The sequence below is a fragment of the Lissotriton vulgaris genome, chromosome 4_1, assembly GCF_964263255.1.
Source record: "Lissotriton vulgaris chromosome 4_1, aLisVul1.2, whole genome shotgun sequence".
Classification (NCBI taxonomy): domain Eukaryota; kingdom Metazoa; phylum Chordata; class Amphibia; order Caudata; family Salamandridae; genus Lissotriton; species Lissotriton vulgaris.
This window is the reverse complement of record NC_141691.1, coordinates 203395921-203415371: the sequence shown is the minus strand read 5'-3', so window position 1 is coordinate 203415371 and position 19451 is coordinate 203395921.

Sequence of the window (19451 nt, the reverse complement as noted above, 5' to 3'; positions counted from 1 at the left end):
CCAGTAAAACTGGTTTGCTGATCTGTATCCAGGCTGCAAGACACCAGTGTTTTTTTTTCTTTTGCTACCTTTCTTTATTTTTTGCGAGGCCGGACACACTGGCAAATCTAAATGTACACTCTATGCCCACTCAATTTGGCCTGGGGCCTGATGCCCTCACTGGGCTCTTCTGAAATGTTGCCCTTGCATCGGAGCACCAACACAGACCTTTATTCTCTGCTGAGGAACACTGTCAACTGCTGGCATGTTGACGTCTGAAGCTTGTCCTGGCCCTGGACTTGCTGGGGCCCTCAAATCATCCCTGGAGTGAACCGGGTTCTCCCCTGTACTCCAGAACACCAGCATCAACAACGTGGAGCTCTCCCCTCGTGCAGGGGTCCAAACGCCGAACCTCTGCACCGGTAAGGCACACCAATTACGGTAGGTGAAGCCGCAGCCCTTTTAGAACTTCCGGTCCTGAGCTTGGGCAGCAGACAGACCATGCCCACTTGAAGCCCTGAGGTGTCCCAATCCAGGGAACACCACATTCCCAAATCAGAGGAGGCGGTGCAACAGAGGTGGACTTCCCTGCGGCTGAGAGAGGGCAGAACGGGTAGGGTACCAGAGGCAAGAGGAGTTCAGAGCAGTGGGTCTGAAAGTGGCCGTGCAAAGCCTGCCTCACTCGAAAACACCCTGCAATGGTGTTGCACGTCTGGATTAGTTCTAAATGTTTCACTAAAATAAAGGTCATTGAATAAATCTTGTGATCCTAAGCATACGTGTCACACGTGGCAGTATATCGGTAGGCTGGTCGAAGTATCAGGAGCACAAATGGAAAAAAGAACATCTAAATTCCATGTATGTCACGCACTGAAAGTGTAGCATCGAATCTTCTATAAATATATATTCTAGTACCATATGTGATACCCAAAGATCAAAGTGCAGCTAATTCCCAGACGATCCAACATTCATGATGCAAATATGCACACAGATAAAAAGCCACATTGACATACAATAATAATATGTAGTAATATGATAGATGAATAAGTTAATGCCTCAAGTTGGCTACATTTCTTGCATCTCAGTCCATCAATAAAATGCTGACACAATTATTAAATATGCTCTGAAAGATGTTATACACTAGAACATAACCTAGGAGACCTATAACAAAAGTAAGGTATCACAGTGTACTGACAATCAACTTTTTTAACTGTATCATGATAAATAAATGTTGTTTAGAATCGTGGTATATAAGTAAAGATGTATGTTGAACATACATGTGTAAAGCAATGGCCATTAATCCCAAAGACATATTAGTTCAAAGTTAAAGAAATGTGTATGATTTTTTCTGCAAACTTAACACACATAGTTAGCTATGTCTAAGTATCAATGTACCAAATCATTGAATTTGGGCTTTTTGCACTTTTCAGATGACCAAGGATATAGTTTGCAAGATGGGAAGGACTGGACATGCATGCCTTGAACCAAGACTCCAAGGACTAGCTGGCTGGGTCCTGATCAGTAGTCTCATGGACATAAAAGACTTCCAACCACCCTGCTTCTGAACCTGGACTCCATCTCCATCTGTGTGTCTGTTCTTCTAAGTGGTGCTACCCCAGTTCTGGACCCTTGGAATTGGGCCTAAGGTGTTTTCTCCAGTAGAACCCAAACTTCTTCTGTTGAACTAACGCATCACTGCTGTCGCGCAGATCAGGACCAGCTCATCGCCTCTATTGCATGGATCGAAGCCGACGCATTGCCTCTGTTGCATTGATCAGCAATGACGCATGGCCACCATTGCTTGGCTCTTAGCATTGGTGCATAAGTGCAACTGTGTGGCTAAATGTGTTGCGGTATATAGGACAATGCGTAGGAAACATATACGTTGCATGCTCATTTGTGGCGCATCATATAGGCCACAATGTACATTGGTATAGCGTATTGCGTTGTTTGGCAGAGAGTACTGCATCACACAAGGTACATTTATGTAGAAATGCATCAGAAAAATCAACTTAAATGTCGAGAACCTACCTGCCACAGCCAGGAAATGATGCAAAGGGTGTGACTGCATACCAGGAAGTGTAAATGTTACTTTCCCTTTCTGTTAGTGTCTGTTGATTGGTGCTGATGGTTTGAGGAGTGCTATGCGAATGTGAGGAATGTGTAGCAGCTTCTGGAATAATCTGTTCCTGTTCTGTCCCGGTGAAATATGTTCTGTGTAGCTTTTGTGCCTAAGTGTTGTATTTTGTATTTGTAATTGGTTTTATGTATTAAATATTTTATTGAGCAGAAGCAAAAAAATGCACCCCATCCAATTCTGCAATGGCCGCGACCAGTCCAGGGAGGCCGAAATCAGTGGCCACGCGGACACCCCGCCTAGGGCCAACGGAGAAGTCCTCTCATTAACACAGCAAGCCGCCTACAACCCAAAAAGGGCCGGCCGCGTCTTAAGAGGTGCTACAACGGTGCAGGCTAAGCAGTGCTAGTACATTGCAAGGCAATGAGAATCAAAGAACTGTAAACAACCCCACAGGCCACCCCCCCCCCGCCCCACCCCTCTCCTTGTCCATGTCCGGGCTCTAGCGATAGGTCGGGAACCCCTCTCAACAGTCAGTGGATGCCACGCGCGCGGGGCCTGTGCGCTTGCGAGCTTGTGGTTTGGGGTCCGGGAGGGGCGTGTCCGCCAAGCGAAGCAGTCGCAGGTAGCGAGGACAGCTCACCTCCCGGAACTCACCAGTAAGCAAGGTGAGGAATGGCTGCCAAAGTTCCGCAAAGTCCGCCCCCCTCCCTGCTGCCGCCAGCGACAGTTTCTCCATTCCCAGGATTGCCCACAGACGATGAAGCCACCCCAACTGTTGCGGAGCCTGGGTCGCCCTCCAGTGTGCCACAATATTCTGGACTGCAGCCCCAAGTGCAAGCGCGATCAGGCGCCCGCGCCAGGATTTCAGAGGATACATGAGGGCGTTCGGGAGGCCCAGCAGGATGTACGCAGGGAAGCGCGGCAGTTGTGTGTCTAGGTGTGCATCTATAAGATCCAGGATAGGGTCCCAGTAGGGGCGCAGCGCCTTACAGCTCCAAAGCAGATGCTCCAGTGTCCCCAGTTCCCCACAACCCCTCCAGCATCTGTCACTGATCCGGGCATCCCATTGGTGAAGTCTCTCAGGGGTGTGGTACCAGTATGTCGCCACCTTCGTCAAGGTCTCGGTAAGACCAGTGTGGTGTGCCGAGTGCCTGGCTCTATGGTATATCCCTTCCCATTCCTTCCTAGTGAGCTGCCTCCCCAAGTCCCTTTCCCATCGGACCTGGCCTGCATTGTATGTGTGTGCCTGCGTGAGCAGCAGCTGCTGGTAGAGATCCGATATCAGCTTCTTGTCGGAGGTGCGCGTCAGCAGCCACCGCTCATAAGGAGTGAGGTGCCGTTGGGCTCCGGGCTGGATCGAGGGGTGGAGCACCCAGTGTCGCACCTGCAGGTACTGCAAGCGCTCTGATTCGGCCACGCCGTAGTCCGCCTTGACCTGCTGGAACGACAGTACGCCCCTAAGGTCGAACATGTGTCCCGCCGCGCGACAGGGCGTCGTCCGCCACGTCGTGAACGCGCCGGCGTCCAGGCCCGGGGTGAAGTCGGGGTTCTCAAAGATGGGGGTCATGGGTGAGGGGAAGGTGGTCAGTCCCCTGGACACGGCCACTCTGTCCCACACTCGTAGAGCTGTGCTGGTGATTGCAGAGGCATACAAGTTGCGAGGGCGGTGTCGGCGCGGAAGGAAGGGCACCCCCTGGAGGGTACGGCCGGCTACGGCCTGGTCGAGGAAGAGCGAGTGCTTACCGGACTCCAGCTGGAACCATTCCACAAAGGTGCGCAACTGGGCTGCCTGGAAATACAGTGCGAGGTCTGGCACCCCGACTCCCCCGTTCGCGGGGGGTAGAGTGGCGAGGGTGTGCTTGAACCTGGGCCGTCGGCCGTTCCAGATGAACCGTGACAGGTCCGATTGCGTTTGCTGGAGCCAACCCGTCGGGGGGTCCAGGGGGAGCGTCTGGAACAGGTACAGAATCTGCGGGAGCAGTGTCATTTTGACTGCGGCGATTCTTCCCAACCACGACAGCGCGAGCGGCTTCCAGCGCCGTAGCTGCTCCCGGAGCTTGTGAGTGAGGGCCTCGTAGTTGGTCCGCGCGGTGTCTCGGACCGTAGGAGCCAGGTGAACGCCCAAGTATGGGACGGTCGTACCCGACCATTGGATCTGGAATTCCGATTTAATCTCGGCCACCACATCCGGGCTCAGCGAAACATTCAAGGCCTCAGATTTGGCTTCGTTGATCTTAAAGCCCGAGGCTAGAGCGAAGGTGTGCAGCTCCACGAAGAGAGCGCGCAGCGATCTCATCGGATCGGTGAGGGACAACAAGACGTCGTCAGCGTATAGGCTGATCTTATGCGTGTCGGCCCCGAATTTGATACCCGAGATGTGAGCATGCTGTCGCACCCTCTGGGCCATCGGCTCCATGTAGAGTGCGAATAGGAGCGGTGACAACGGGCATCCCTGGCGCGTGCCCCTGCCGATGTCGAATCTCGGGGAGGTGTGCCCGTTCACCCGTACCGCGGCGTTAGGCCGGCGGTAGCAATTGAAGATGCGATGGCGGAGTTTCTCTCCGAATCCGAAGTGGCGGAGGGCCCGGTCGAGGTATGGCCAGTGCACTCTGTCGAAGGCCTTCTCCGCATCGATGGTGAGCAGCATGCAGCCGGGTTTAGTGCGCGATCCGGCTTCGATGAGGTGCAGTACCCGCTTGGTGTTGTCGCTGGTCTGCCGTTGGGGGATAAAGCCCGCTTGGTCGGGATCTATCAGTTGCTGCATATATGGGGCGATGCGGCTCACTAGTATGCCAGTGTAGAGCTTCAAGTCTACATTCAGTAGCGATATGGGTCTGTAGGAGCCGCAGGTTGCCGGGTCCCGTCCGGGCTTGGGAATAACAGAAATCGACGCCTCCAGCAGGTCCGGGTGTATGGCGCCAGGCGAGTCAAACGTGTTGAACAGGTCGCGCAAGAGAGGGGCAAGCTGGTGGCAAAAGGTCTTGTAAAACGTCGCGGTATAACCGTCGGGTCCCGGGGATTTCCCGACCTTGAGGCGGGCTATGGCCGAAATGACCTCTTCCAGGGCTATGGGCCTCTCTAGGAAGTCCGCTTGGGCCTGGGTGAGGGTAGGGAGGTTCGCACCCCGCACGTAGGCCAGACCGGCATCCGGATCTAGGTGATCCGCATCATATAGCGCCGCATAGAAGTTGCCAAAGGCCGACGCGATCGCTGCGTCTTCGGTGACCAGGTCACCACTGGGCAACCGGAGCGAGCGCACCTGTTGTCTCTGGGTCTGCGCCCGAAGCCTACTCGCCAGCAGTTTCCCACAGCGGTCGCCGCCGGTGTAGTAGACCTGCTTAAGGCGCATCGCGGCGTATTCCGCTACGTCTTGGTCCAGGGCAGCTAGCATTTTCCGCTCGGCGCATAGTTGGCGCCACGCCCTGGCCGCCCCGGTGCGTTGGTGCATTTGTTCCAATTCCGCTACGCGCTGCGAGAGTTCGGCGCGCTTCAGCTCCCTCTCTTTGTTGTTGGCCGTGGCGACGGAGATGATTTCCCCGCGTAGGACCGCCTTGAGGGCTGCCCACTGGGTCGCTTTGGTAGTGTCCTCGTTGGCGTTGTGCTCCAGAAAATGGGTAATCGCCGCTGAGAGCCGCGTTCGGGTGTCAGCCGAGTGTAGGAGACCGTCCCGCAGCCTCCAGTGTCGCTGTGGAGTCGGCATCGATCCTACCCGAAGCTTCGTTACTACCGGGGAGTGGTCTGAGAGCGAGGCTGGCAGAATCTCCACGCTCTCCACTTGTGGCGCCAGCTGTGAGGAACCCAGAAAGTAGTCCAGCCTCGCGTATGTTTTGTGCGCCGCCGAGTAGTACGTGTAGGCGGTAGTTTGGGGGTGTGCGTGCCGCCAGAGGTCGGTGAGACCCAGGTCCGACAGCTGCGCGTGGCCCGCCGCTGAGAGCGCCCCCACCTGACCGGATCTCTGACCCGAGCGATCCGCTGTGTTATGAAAGACAATGTTGAGGTCCCCCCCCAGTAGCAGATGAGTGTGTGTGGTGGCTGTAGCGGTCTCCAGAGCTGTGTGCAGGAATTTCTCCTGGCCCTCGTTCGGGCCATAAACAGAACCCACTAGCAATGTGTGACCCGCTATTAGGAAGCTATAGAGTAGGAGCCGCCCTCTAATTTCGGCCTCTTTCTGGTGGACCTTCCCCTCAAAGGATTTAGCCACAAGGATCGCCACCCCAGCGGTTTTCTTCGGGGAAGAGGAAAAGAACTGCCATGGGAACGCGCGGGATTTGAGTCTATGCTGGTCGCTGCGCACAAGGTGCGTTTCTTGAAGCAGGCAGATATCCGCCTTGGAGCGCTCTAGATAGGACAGGATCGCCCTGCGTTTGTTCGGGCTGTTGAGACCCCGCACATTAAGCGTGAGCACTATAAGTTGTCGTGGCATGGCAGAGGTCGTGTCAGGGAAGCCAAGCTAGCCCCGCGGCCGGGATCGTAGGCCCGCGGGTCGCTACACCACACTGCGCTAGGGGTCGCGGCAGAGCGCCATTTGACTGCGAAAGGCCCTGGACAAGGAGAACCCCCCCGCCCCTCCCCCTTCACCCCCCAAAAACCCTCAACTTCAACCTGCCCCCCCAATCGGGACACGTATCTCGCCTGAACCCCCCCCATCTGTAGTGCAAACTCCCCCCGCACAACTCCCCCCACCCGTAACCCCCCCCACCCCCTCTCCCCAACAAGCAAAGAAACAAGGTCTATCATTGTCCCAGGTCCAGCCCCATGGCCGCTGGACCCGTGGTGAAGTACGTCTGTAGAATGGGAGCAGTGGCGACGTCGCAGGCAGGTCTGTGCACTCGGAGCGCACCAGTGCTGGCAGAGCGTCAATGTCATCAGTAGGAAAGGACAGGGGGTGCGTTGCACGGGCCCCCGCCGCCGGGCTAGCAGAGCCCGGCATTACCAACTCCAGAACCACCAATGCGTTGCCCTCCCTTCGGTCAGCCGTTGCTTGTAGGCGCCAGGCCCTGTGCCACAGTCTCCACTGCAGACCTCCGCCCCTCCTCTATCTCCGTGTCCGCCGGGCGTCGCGGCCTGCGTCTGCGCCGCTGCTGCTGCCAGCGGCCCGGTCCCGCTTCGGTAGAGGAACGGGCTCCGGATGGCTCGTCCTCAGCTCTCGGTTCCTCCAGCCCTAGCGCCTGGCAAGCCTCCCTAAGAGTGCGTGGCTGGTGTAGGACATTGCCCAGCCGAAACATCAGTCGGAAGGGGTGCCCCCAGCTGTAGGAAATGTTGCGCTGTCTCAGTTCCGCCGTTACCGGGCGGAAGGTGCGTCTCTTCTCCAATGTCAGTGCAGCCAGGTCCTGGTAGAGCACCGGGGAGTGCCCGCCGAAGGAGATCTTCTCCATGTGGCGAGCCTTGTGCAGGATTTCCTCCTTCGTCTTGTAGTCTTGCACGCACACTAGGATGTCTGGCGGGTTTGTTGCATTGGCCCTCGGCGGGCCCGTCCGGTGAGCTCTGTCCAGGTGGAGGGGGGCATCCCCTTGACGGCCCAAGATGTGATTGAAGAGGCCCTGGGTGAACTGGAAGAGGTCCTCTGTGTCTGGGGACAGTTTCACACCTCTGATGCGGATATTATGCCGCCGGGAGCGGTTTTCTAAGTCCTCGGCGTGTGTCTGGAGGTCCACTTGCTGGTCGTGAATGCGGGCCAGTTCCTGGCGCAGGGCCTCTATTTCGGCGTCACGCGTATCACTCTTGGTCTCCAGATCTGCCACTCTCTCCCCTATGGCGTCGGTGTCACGGCGTACCTCCCTGATCTCATCCTGTAGCTCCTTTTTCAGGGCATGGATGTCCTCCCGCAGGCTAGAGAACAGGGACTCCAAGAAGGACCGCGTGACTGGAGCTTCGGGGTCGGCCTCCTCGTGGGGTGGGGAGGCCCCCCCCTTCTTGTCCGTGCCCGTTCGGGGTGTAGCGCCTGTGGGGCCGCTCTGCTTCCCTGTGGTAGGGGGGGCGAAGAGGTCCTTGATGGAGCGGTCCTTCCTGGGCCTTCCGCCGGACATCGTGCCGTAGGGCTTTCAAGGTCGCCCCTCCGGCGGCCGCGAGGCAAATCCCAGGTCCTCTGGGCGCAAAGTCGGGTCTGCAGGGCTAAAGGTGCGGAGGCGATATCCCGCGGTCCCCGAAATCCAGGCGGGCAGGGCGCGCCACCGGGCGAGGCAGGAGCACAGGGAAGGCCCCAACAGTCGGGGCGGGAAAAGTCAGCAACGGAGCCGTCAAGATGGCGTCTGCCTCGTGTCGTCCTGCCTCCTCCAGAGCTAAGAGCGCGGCAAATCAGCTGGGCCTCCCCACGCCTCGCAGGCCCCTTCACCTCTGCAAGGGCTGCCGTGTGAGAGCGTGGCCGCCGGTGTAGGCGCTCTGGGGTTCACCCCGCCACAGCAGGCCGGGGGACGAGGCACGTGGGTGCAGTCCAGTAGGATGTAGTCCCGCAGGGGCAGGCCTGCTGGAGGGGGGGGGGGGGGGGGGGGGGGGGGGAAAGGCCTGACCTCCCCACTCCGCACACCCCCGCTCCGTGGATCGTCTCCCCCTGGTCCCCTGGGCTCTTCGGGCCGATTCCGGGCCAAGCACCGTGGCGTCCTGGCGCCCTACGGATCCCCTGTGGCGCGGTGCGTGGCGCTCGACTGTGGCGGCTGCAGTGCGCCGAGGGTCACCCCCGCCGGGAAGGCGGGAAGCGGGAGCTCTGCAGGGAGAAGGGGGGGGGGGCCCGTTACCACTGTCCTACCCCCCCCCGTACCTCCGCTCCGCTGCTGCAAGTCCTCCGTGCGCTGGGGACACTCGACTTCTCGGGGCCTCACCCCTGCAGGACAGGCGCCGCTGCCGGGTCTTCAGGCGCGGGCCGGTGGCGAGCCGGTCGGGGGGTCGCTCCGTCGTCCCAGGTGTGCTGCAGGTCCGCAGAAGCCCCCACAGAACGCGGTGGGAGGCCTCGCGCAGCTCCGCGCGGGCCGGACCTGCTACCGCCGATCTCAGAGGACTCCGGGCGGCTCCGAGGCTCCACCCACCTCGGCCTCGCTCTCGCCCCCAGTCAAGGCTTCGGGAGCGCGCTGGGCCGCCGGCGGCGCCGCACTCGCGGCGGGAATCAGGCTGGTTCCGGGCTCTCGGCCGGCCCAAAGGTCGTCGCTGCCCCTCTGCAAGCGCTGGGTGGTCCTCGAGGGCCAGTTGCAGCCGGGCACAAGCTAGAAATGTGCTAAAATCAGCGGCCGGCGGCGGGAGCTCGGCGAGGCACGTCTGCTCACGCCGCCATCTTGGCCACGCCCCCCTGTAATTGGTTTTATATGGTTGGATGTTTGGACAATTTGGGGGAATAGTTAATTGGGTATAGTTAGGAGTTTATGGGGTGTTTTTTGTTAGTGGGGTAAAATATATAGTGTGTGCCTTAGTGGTCTTGTCTGGGAAGGGAAGAGGTAAGAGTTTTACAGAGGGAGAAGTCAGTGTCTTGTTTTGACTGGTAATACACTATCAGCAGTTGATGCTGGCTGCTGGAGGAAACGTCAGACAAGGAAACTGCCCAAAGGATCTGAAGGATCGATGGGGGAGGGTGCGGTGGCTAAGATGGCTATGAAGATCAGACTGTTTCACAGCAGAAACATCATCGGGTGGATGTTATATACTTTGAGGCTGATGTGCTGGACCTGCAGGGTTTGGAGATCAGAGGCTCTGTAGGTATGTATTGATGTACCATCAGGATGTAGTAATGAATATAAATTAGTTAAGGTACATGTGAGAAGGTGGCCTGATATGCAGTGCTCACTATTCTAGTGAACACTATGTATCAGTCCAGCAACCCTTATTGATGATTGGTTGTAAGTCAACCTTATAGACCAGCTATCCTAGTAGCATGGATACGAGCAGTCTAAGGCTAAAGACTCGAGAGGGCGTGTTAAGCCAGCTGTTTACCACACATAGACCCCTTGAATACCCAGTGAAAGGACACCACACAAGTGTTATGAAAATAAACAAGATATTTATTAAGAATCACAACAGCCCTGTACTCTTTATGAGGACAGGGTACTAAGCACAAAACAAAACTCTTACGAAAATACTTAAGTTAGCACAGTATATACAAATGCCCGAGGGGCACGGAAAAACATATACTCTGAAAGTGGAATGCGAAATTACTAGCAGGTAAGTACAGTACTAATAGGCTTTGGAATCGCTAGATCTTGACTATAGAATCTTCAGATTACTTCTAGGAGACCCAGGGGACTCGGGTGCAGAGTGTGCACTCTCACGCGTGATGCGGGACAAAGTCTATGGTAGCTAGTAATGACAAAGTTAGTGTTCTCGGGCGGACCCGACCTGGTAGGAGGAAAACGAAAGTGGATTCTGACCCTTGGATAGTGAGGCTATGCTGGGGCACCGAAATGCCGAAGTTACCTAGCCCAGGGGCTGCAGCTGCATAGGTCTCAAAAGACGTCGGGAATCCTCGTAGACGGACCAGGAGCCTGGAAGAAAGAAGTTGCTGGCAGGCGACCAGTGAAGAAAGTTCGATGGATCCAAGCCTGGATCGAAGGAAGATGACACCTGAAAGCAGAGGGGACCAAGTTCAAGACTACTAGCCAGTAGTCAGGTGGCACCAGGAGGGCACCGGATGGTAGTCACCTCGACTAGGTGAGTGGGTGACGCTGTACTCGCAGATCTCACGGACCAGGAGGCGTTGTCGGCGACCAGGATGGAGGAGCGAGCTGTCCCACGATGGATGAAGCTGTCGGCGTCGCTGGACCCAGGATTGGGCAACAAAGCCTTGGCAAATTCAAGCCCACGCGGTGGGCTCAAAATGGCGTCTGGAGTGGACCAGGAGGGTCCGGGGTGCCTCTCTTGAAGAAGGAAGCAAGGGCCAGTCTGGAGCAACCAGACCAGCAGCAGTGATGTCGTCGGGCGTCGTGAAGAAGGCCACAAGCCAGCCGGCTAGTAGCCACACAGCTCGGTGAGCACGCAAAAGCAGAAGGGCCCCACGCAGATCGTGGAGATGCTGGAGGGCTGATCTTCGGTGCTGGAGCTGCTCAGGGTTGGGGCTTCTCGGACCCCAAAGCACTCACCTGTGGAGCACACGGTGGGCTTGTTGCAAAGAAGTCGTGCAGTCTTGGCGATCGTCGGTCCCTCGAGGTCTCGTCGCACTCACAGTTCTCAGCTTTGCTGTAGAGGTGAGTAGAGGTCAGAGGTGCCAGGGAAGCCGGGTCTCGTCGAGCTGGGTCGTCGGATTCGTGAAGAAGGACTTGCAGCAGACCGCAGTGTTCTTAGGATGGTGCCCGCTTGATGCAGGGTGACTACTCCTTAGCCACATGGGAGAATCTTGAAGAAGGAAATCTTGATGTCTTTCGCAGAAAGTCGTGTCTTGATTCCAAAGATGATCTAATTTGAACATGGGGCCCGCTCCTATCTTTATACTAAGAAAAGGGGCTGACCCGGTGACTAGGTCCTGCCTATGGGTGGGACTAGGAGGGGGGTGGTTACACCCCTCTCCCATGCCGGACTTTCCCCAGGCCAGGGGCTGGTGTGCCCCTGGAACTGGTTCTGACCAGCCTATGCGTAGTGAGCACCGGGGTGCCACTCAGCAGTCACCTTCCTGTAAAGCCCTGCCTACCCAGGATACACAAAACCCTGTCTGGGACGGTGCTAGCACCGCCCTCGACAGGAAACCCTTTGTCCAGGCTCCCCTCGCTGGAAGGACTCCCAGCTGCAGGGGGTCAGACTCGTGTCTGTGGTGGCAGCATCCATTTTGTGGAGCTGAGGCTTCGTTTAACTTTAACCGGGGTTCACAGTTACATACATGTCGTGTCCCTCTAGAAGGGTGGAATGCTAACCCCGTCGCCAGAATTGGCGAGGGGTTAGTATTCCAATTCGTATGACACCTTACTCGACATGTTTTGATAAAGCAATACCAAAGATAGCATGTAACCGCGAGGATTATAATGCACTTAAGAGTATATGGTATGCGTTATCATGGAACAGCTATTTGGACTTGGTTCCGCAAGCTGCAGACAGGCTCAGCTCATGCCAGAGCACCATCTCACACGATTCCAAGCACTCTGCCTTCAGGATTGTCAAGGCCTGCCATAGGAGTGGCTGATAGGAATCTGTGTGTCCATTTTAGGGTTAGATATAGGTATACTATACCTACAGCAAAGGGTGATTACACGACTTTGCCCCAGCTGTCATGCAGCCAGTTGTGTCAAATTTAGGAGGCCAGCCAGGGGTGGCATAATACATGCTTCAGCCCCTGGTAGGCCCTGGGTACACCTATGCCCTGAGTTACAGGGTCTGATAAGGTGGCCCAGTACCAATTGGAAATGTACCTAAGGTACATGGAATCCATTTTACAGAGAGAGCAGTAGGCCTGGGGTCCTGATTGGCAGGGTCCCAGGTCGACTATGTCCAAAAACCAGCTAAAACACAGGGCAAAAAGTTGGGGGCAACCATAGTCAGGAGGTACCTTCCTACACAACCCCCCCCCCCCCCCAAACGAAAGGAGATAAGGCTATCCTTGTCCAGGTAAGCCTCTATTACCTAAGTGGCCATATAAGGAAGGACCAGCTCTGGCTTGGTTTCCCCCTGTGTCATGGGCCACTAGGCAACCCCTCACCCTAAGGGTATCTGAGGGTCTCCACCATAGGGAATCTCTGCCTTTGGTGTGTCTTGGGAAAGAAGAAGGCTGATGCTGGGATGGAGTACTGAAGTGAGCCTCCTCTACCTTTGGGCTCAACTTCCTCCAATCACCATTCATCATGTGTGCCTTTCTTTCTTTAGCTGAGATGCACTGAGCTCTCAGGGTCAGCCTCTGGCTACCTAAAGCTGGAGGCTGAGTCCCTCTGTTTGGCTTACTGGAGGGACATATCAGGTATGGGGTTTTTAGGCCCCATGTTTGGCTGTGCCCAACAGTGTCCAGCTGTGGGAGGTCCCTAACTACTTTTAAGGGGGATCCCTCAGGAGTCTGTTTTATTTTCACTTGGCTAGGGTTACCAGCTTCAGTGATCCTAATCTGCTGATTAAGGGGTTCTTTTGGACAGGGGGCCCTTTGGGGTCCACCACTGGCCTCCCTGACCTCTTCAGCCCTGGGCTGACTGAGGCAGGGTAGAGAGGTGCAGGTTACCTGCTCCAGACTGGGTCCCACCTGGGAAGGGTCCACTGCCATCAGGGGCTCTGCCAGGCTAGGCCTGACTACCTCTGGGGCAGTTCCTTCAACAGGGGTAGAGTCAGTTCCCTGAGGAGGCTGGCTCTCACCTAGTGTCTGGGAGGGGGAAGACTCTTCTTCCTCCTCAATGCTCTCTGTTTGAGTGGAGTGATCCATTGTTTCAGGCTTCACAACCTCACTATCTGTTTAAGTAGAGGCTGAGACCATTTCAACCTTGCCAACCTTTTCAGGAGGGCACTCAGTTTGTGTTTGGGCTGTGACTGTCACAGCCCTCCTATCCTGTTCAGGAAAGTCTGTCTGAGCCTGGGCAGTGGCTACCACTGCTCTTCCAACCTTTTCAGGGAGGAATGGTGCTTGGACTGGGGCTGTAGCTATTACTGCCCCACTAACCTTTCTGGGTAGGCCTATCATTCTGGAGTGAGTTTCTTGCTCCACCTCAGCCCATGCTGAGATTTCCAGGTCATTCCCCAGTAAGCAATCTACAGGTAGGGTGTCTGTCACTGCCACTCTCATGGGCCCTGTGACATTACCTCAACTGAGCTCGACTACTGCCATGGGATGCCTTCTCTTCACTCCATGAACGTCTGTCACCTGGTAGAGGAAACCAGGGGTCAGTTGAGCAGAGGGGACCAGATGGTCAATCACCATGGTGATACTGGCCCCTGTGTCTCTGTATGCCTCAACTTTCTGACCATTGATAAAGGGCTCTTGTCTATACTTTCCCAGAATGTGGGAACCAGTAGTGAAGTTGGCAAACCCCAAGCCAGTCTCACAGACAAGAGTGTTGTTAGGGGACCTGGCTAGGCCATAGTCCTCCTGGTTTCCCAAAGTAATACTCACCACATTCTTGGGGGCACTCCCACCACCTGGGGGATTACCACTAGTGGTAACAGGAGGTCTGGGAGTGTTACTTGGGGGTATGTTTTCCTTATTGCTATTTTTAGGGCACTTGGCATCACTTTTGTAATGGCCCACCTGTTTACAGGCATGGCAATAAGGTTTCTTCTGTTCTGAAGGAGTGTTCTGGGATCCACCACCCTTGTTGGAGTTTTGGGGCCCTTGGGAAGTCTTCTCTGTGGATTTATCCCCACCCTTCTCTTGAGGCTTGGTTGATTCCTTCTTTTGGTCACCACCCTGGTTCTTAGGCCTGACCCTGGTTCTGACCCATTTGTCTGCCCTCTTACCCAATTCCTGTGGAGAGGTCAGATCAGAGTCTACCAGGTGCTGATGTAATAACTGGTTCTGACAATTACTTAAGATTTGCTCTCTCATAATTAGATTGTACAATCCTTTAAAATCAGTAACCTTACTACCCAGTAGCCAGCCTTCAAAAGCCTTAGTGGCACAATCAACAAAGTCAGACCAGGAGGAGGAGCCTAGCCCGCGACCATGATGGCCGCCTGATCCCTCGGCTCCGCCGACCCTTCCGTTCATCTCCCAAAACGCCGATTATCCTGCTCATCATCCTGCCCACTTGTCGGCGTCCTGGATCCGCGAGGCGCTCCTGTGTCCAGCAGTGTTCTTTCCGGCGCGATCCTGGTGGCAGAGACGGCGAGGAGTCCCGATCTCTGCTACAGTGTTGCAGCGCTGCGGCCGGGTCTTTGTTCTCCGGAGGCTGCCGTTCCTCGTTGTAGCCACAGCCGACATTGTAGCAGGACGGGGTCGGCTGACTGAAATCTTTTACCGCATTGCTTTCCCAGCTGCAGCGTGCCGCCCTGTCCTGCACGCCTTGGCGCCGGACTCGGTTTCCCACCGTTAATGACAGGCTTCACCCTCTCCTCAGCCAGTGGACGGCTCCGGACTTCTTCTTGTCTTCCAAAGCTGCACCGGGAGCCATTTTGATCTGGGCGCTCGGCGGCCATTTGGCGTGCTCCTAGTGGACTGTGCTGCACTGACGCCGGGGGCCGAGCGAAGGGCACCGTCTTGCTGCTGTGCTCCCGGAGTGGCAACATTTGGGTACCGGCTACTGGTGGGCGGCTGAGGTGATGGCCGAAGGCGACCTGTCTCGAGGGTTGCGACGTGATCCCGAGCCCGGGGTGCGTGGGACGGCAGCTCCCTCTCCTCCTGCGGTATCCCTCAGCCTTGCGGATGTTATGCTTGCCCTGACAGACCTCCGTGTAGCTATGCGTGCCATGGTCCTGAACCTGCAATGCCAACCGGACATCTCTGTTGATGCAGAACCCTTGGATGGACATATCGCGCCCTCTGTGCTGTGCACCTCGCCACACCCGGTGCTTGTCTGGGACTGCCAACCTGCTCAGACGGACTTGATGGTGCTGGATGAGAGTTATGTCGCTGCTGTCGAGCTACCCAGTACTGTTGCAGGTGTGTGTGGAGATCTCGGTCCTTGGCGGACACTGGGGACTTGTGTCTGGGCGCCTTTCCTCACGACTGCATCGGGGCTTCTTCGCGGGTCCCACCGGTCCATCCTGGAGTTGAAACTGCTGTTTTTGCTGGCTGCCCTTCACGCATTGCGGTTGTGCGTAGTCAATTTCTGGATGGGCATTCACCGTCTGGCTCTGTGGCGGTGTGACTTTGGTGGCTGGCATCGTGTGCTGCAGCGGACCTCACCTTCGCTTTCTTCGTCAACGATGGCTGCTTTAGATCTGGACTCCGTCGACTTGCTGGATCGCAGGGGACAAGGATAAGGATGTTTCTCTCTTTTGGCTGTACCCGGTTGTGTGCTTAGCTGGGACTGTAACGGACATTTTGGGAGTTAAATGTTGGTCAGGTACTGGGTCGGGGTCCGGGGACGGGTGGCCGAGGGTAACAACGCTGATTGTTTTGAACGTCTATTTGGCCCTCCTCCGGTCTTATGTGTTTTCTTTTCCTTCTTTCTCTTGCTTCTGAATTTCGGGTACTCTGGGGGCGACAGACACACTGCTTAGGGGGGGGTAGGCCGTAGCCTTCGCATGCGTGTAGGGTGGGGGGTATTTTTCTTCGATCGTTCAGTTACTATGGGCCTTAATTTTTCTTCTTCTTCTCCTCTTTCTTCTTCTTATTTCCTGGGGTCAAGGGGTGGATTAGCACGACGTGGGTAGTGGCTGGGGTGTATATAATGTTTGATCGCTTTCTCTCCTGTTTTATTTGCCACCAGCCTCATGTTTAATTGATAATGCTTGATGATGCTCCTGCAAATTGCTGCCCATTTCGGTCCTGGTACGGATTGTTTGGACTCTAATCCTTCTTGACTCCTGCTACTTTGGACCTTTTAAAATTTTTTACAATTAAACCTTCACTTCTCCTACCTCTCGGCGGCGCATCTCATTACAGTGTAACTTGGACTAATCGTGTTCTGCTCGATATGCTGCTGAGTCGCTCAATTGCTTGCTGATGTGCTTCAAACGATTTCGAGGCCGGCCGGTGGGTTGTAGGCCCGTATTTGTTTGCTTATAATGTCTAATAAAGGTTTTCCAAAAATTTAAAAAATAAAAATAAAAAAAAAACAAAGTCAGACCAATCTTGAGACTGAGTTTTCTGGGTGTCTCTGAACAGCATCCTGTACTGCTCAGTGGTTAAACCAAACCCATCAACCAGTGTATTTTTCAAGATTTGGTAATTGTTAGCATCCTCCACTCTAGTAGTGAGGAGCTTATCTCTACCTTTACCTTCAAAGGAGAGCCACAAGATAGCTGCCCACTGACTTTGGGGAACACCTTGCACAGTGCAGGCCCTCTCCAAAGCAGTAATCCATTTGTGGATGTCATCCCCTTGTTTAAAGGGGGGCACTATCTTATTCAGGTGCTTTGTATCAAAACTCCTTTCCCTATTGCTAGGTATTTTGCTGCCACCAGTGGGGGCTACCCCACTTAACTGTTGCTCTCTAGCAAAGGCAAGCCTCTCTTTGGCCAGGGCAAGTTCTTCCCTTTCAATCCTCAGATTGGCTGCCCTTTCTTTAGCTGCATACACTCTCCTCTGAGGGGAGGTCATCCTCCTCAGAGCAGAGTCCTGAGAGCCATTGGTTTGAAGGGATCTGCTAGAGCCTCTTGATAGAGACCTAACTCGTCCATTCCCAATGTTAAGCTGACCTGAGAGAGGTCCCAAGGGTCCCCTAGTACCAATCTCATGCCTGCTTAAGTTGGACCTGGTTAGTCTGCTGACTTCTACCTGTCCCTTGTCTGCCTCATCCCCTGATAACTCATCCTCATCCTCATCCTCAGCATCATCTGCCTCCTGGAGAGGATGGTCATGGTTATCAAAGGGACCCTGTAAGGAGGGCATACTCCCATCTGGATTAGAAGGGTCTGGGTTACCAGCCCTCCTGGCATCATAAGCCTCTAAGAGACCAATCAGAAAGGAAGTTGTGGGGTTAGACCCCTGTTTTATCTTCCTGGAGGTACACACCTGTCTCATCTCCTGGAAGCTAAGAGCAGCATATCTGGAAGTGGGGACCTGTGGAGGGTCCACTGACACAAGGGGAGACTCAGAGTTTCCTCCTTTGTCTGACATGCTGATTCTAGTGTGGTGTAAGTGATGCACCTACCTACACTATGTGTTTGCCTACTGATCCCTTGCTAAGAGCTGCAGCCAAGGTGTGCTAAGCCTTGAGGAGCTGCAACAGCTGGTTCAGTAGAACTCAGAGTATTCTAAGCTAAGTTATATGTACCTGAAGTACTTATGTGATCTTTCAACAAGATATTCTTAGGATACGTGTGGTAAAACAACAGCAAGCTCAAATCCCAACCGCTGCTCACCAATGTGAGAAGGTGGCCTGATATGCAGTGCTCACTATTCTAGTGAACACTATGTATCAGTCCAGCAACCCTTATTGATGATTGGTTGTAAGTCAACCTTATAGACCAGCTATCCTAGTAGCATGGATACGAGCAGTCTAAGGCTAAAGACTCGAGAGGGCGTGTTAAGCCAGCTGTTTACCACACATAGACCCCTTGAATACCCAGTGAAAGGACACCACACAAGTGTTATGAAAATAAACAAGATATTTATTAAGAATCACAACAGCCCTGTACTCTTTATGAGGACAGGGTACTAAGCACAAAACAAAACTCTTACGAAAATACTTAAGTTAGCACAGAATATACAAATGCCTGAGGGGCACGGAAAACCATATACTCTGAAAGTGGAATGCGAAATTACTAGCAGGTAAGTACAGTACTAATAGGCTTTGGAATCGCTAGATCTTGACTATAGAATCTTCAGATTACTTCTAGGAGACCCAGGGGACTCGGGTGCAGAGTGTGCACTCTCACGCGTGATGCGGGACAAAGTCTATGGTAGCTAGTAATGACAAAGTTAGTGTTCTCGGGCGGACCCGACCTGGTAGGAGGAAAACGAAAGTGGATTCTGACCCTTGGATAGTGAGGCTATGCTGGGGCACCGAAATGCCGAAGTTACCTAGCCCAGGGGCTGCAGCTGCATAGGTCTCAAAAGACGTCGGGAATCCTCGTAGACGGACCAGGAGCCTGGAAGAAAGAAGTTGCTGGCAGGCGACCAGTGAAGAAAGTTCGATGGATCCAAGCCTGGATCGAAGGAAGATGACACCTGAAAGCAGAGGGGACCAAGTTCAAGACTACTAGCCAGTAGTCAGGTGGCACCAGGAGGGCACCGGATGGTAGTCACCTCGACTAGGTGAGTGGGTGACGCTGTGCTCGCAGATCTCACGGACCAGGAGGTGTTGTCGGCGACCAGGATGGAGGAGCGAGCTGTCCCACGATGGATGAAGCTGTCGGCGTCGCTGGACCCAGGATTGGGCAACAAAGCCTTGGCAAATTCAAGCCCACGCGGTGGGCTCAAAATGGCGTCTGGAGTGGACCAGGAGGGTCCGGGGTGCCTCTCTTGAAGAAGGAAGCAAGGGCCAGTCTGGAGCAACCAGACCAGCAGCAGTGATGTCGTCGGGCGTCGTGAAGAAGGCCACAAGCCAGCCAGCTAGTAGCCACACAGCGCGGTGAGCACGCAAAAGCAGAAGGGCCCCACGCAGATCGTGGAGATGCTGGAGGGCTGATCTTCGGTGCTGGAGCTGCTCAGGGTTGGGGCTTCTCGGACCCCAGAGCACTCACTAGTGGAGCACACGGTGGGCTTGTTGCAAAGAAGTCGTGCAGTCTTGGCGATCGTCGGTCCCTCGAGGTCTCGTCGCACTCACAGTTCTCAGCTTTGCTGTAGAGGTGAGTAGAGGTCAGAGGTGCCAGGGAAGCCGGGTCTCGTCGAGCTGGGTCGTCGGATTCGTGAAGAAGGACTTGCAGCAGACCGCAGTGTTCTTAGGATGGTGCCAGCTTGATGCAGGGT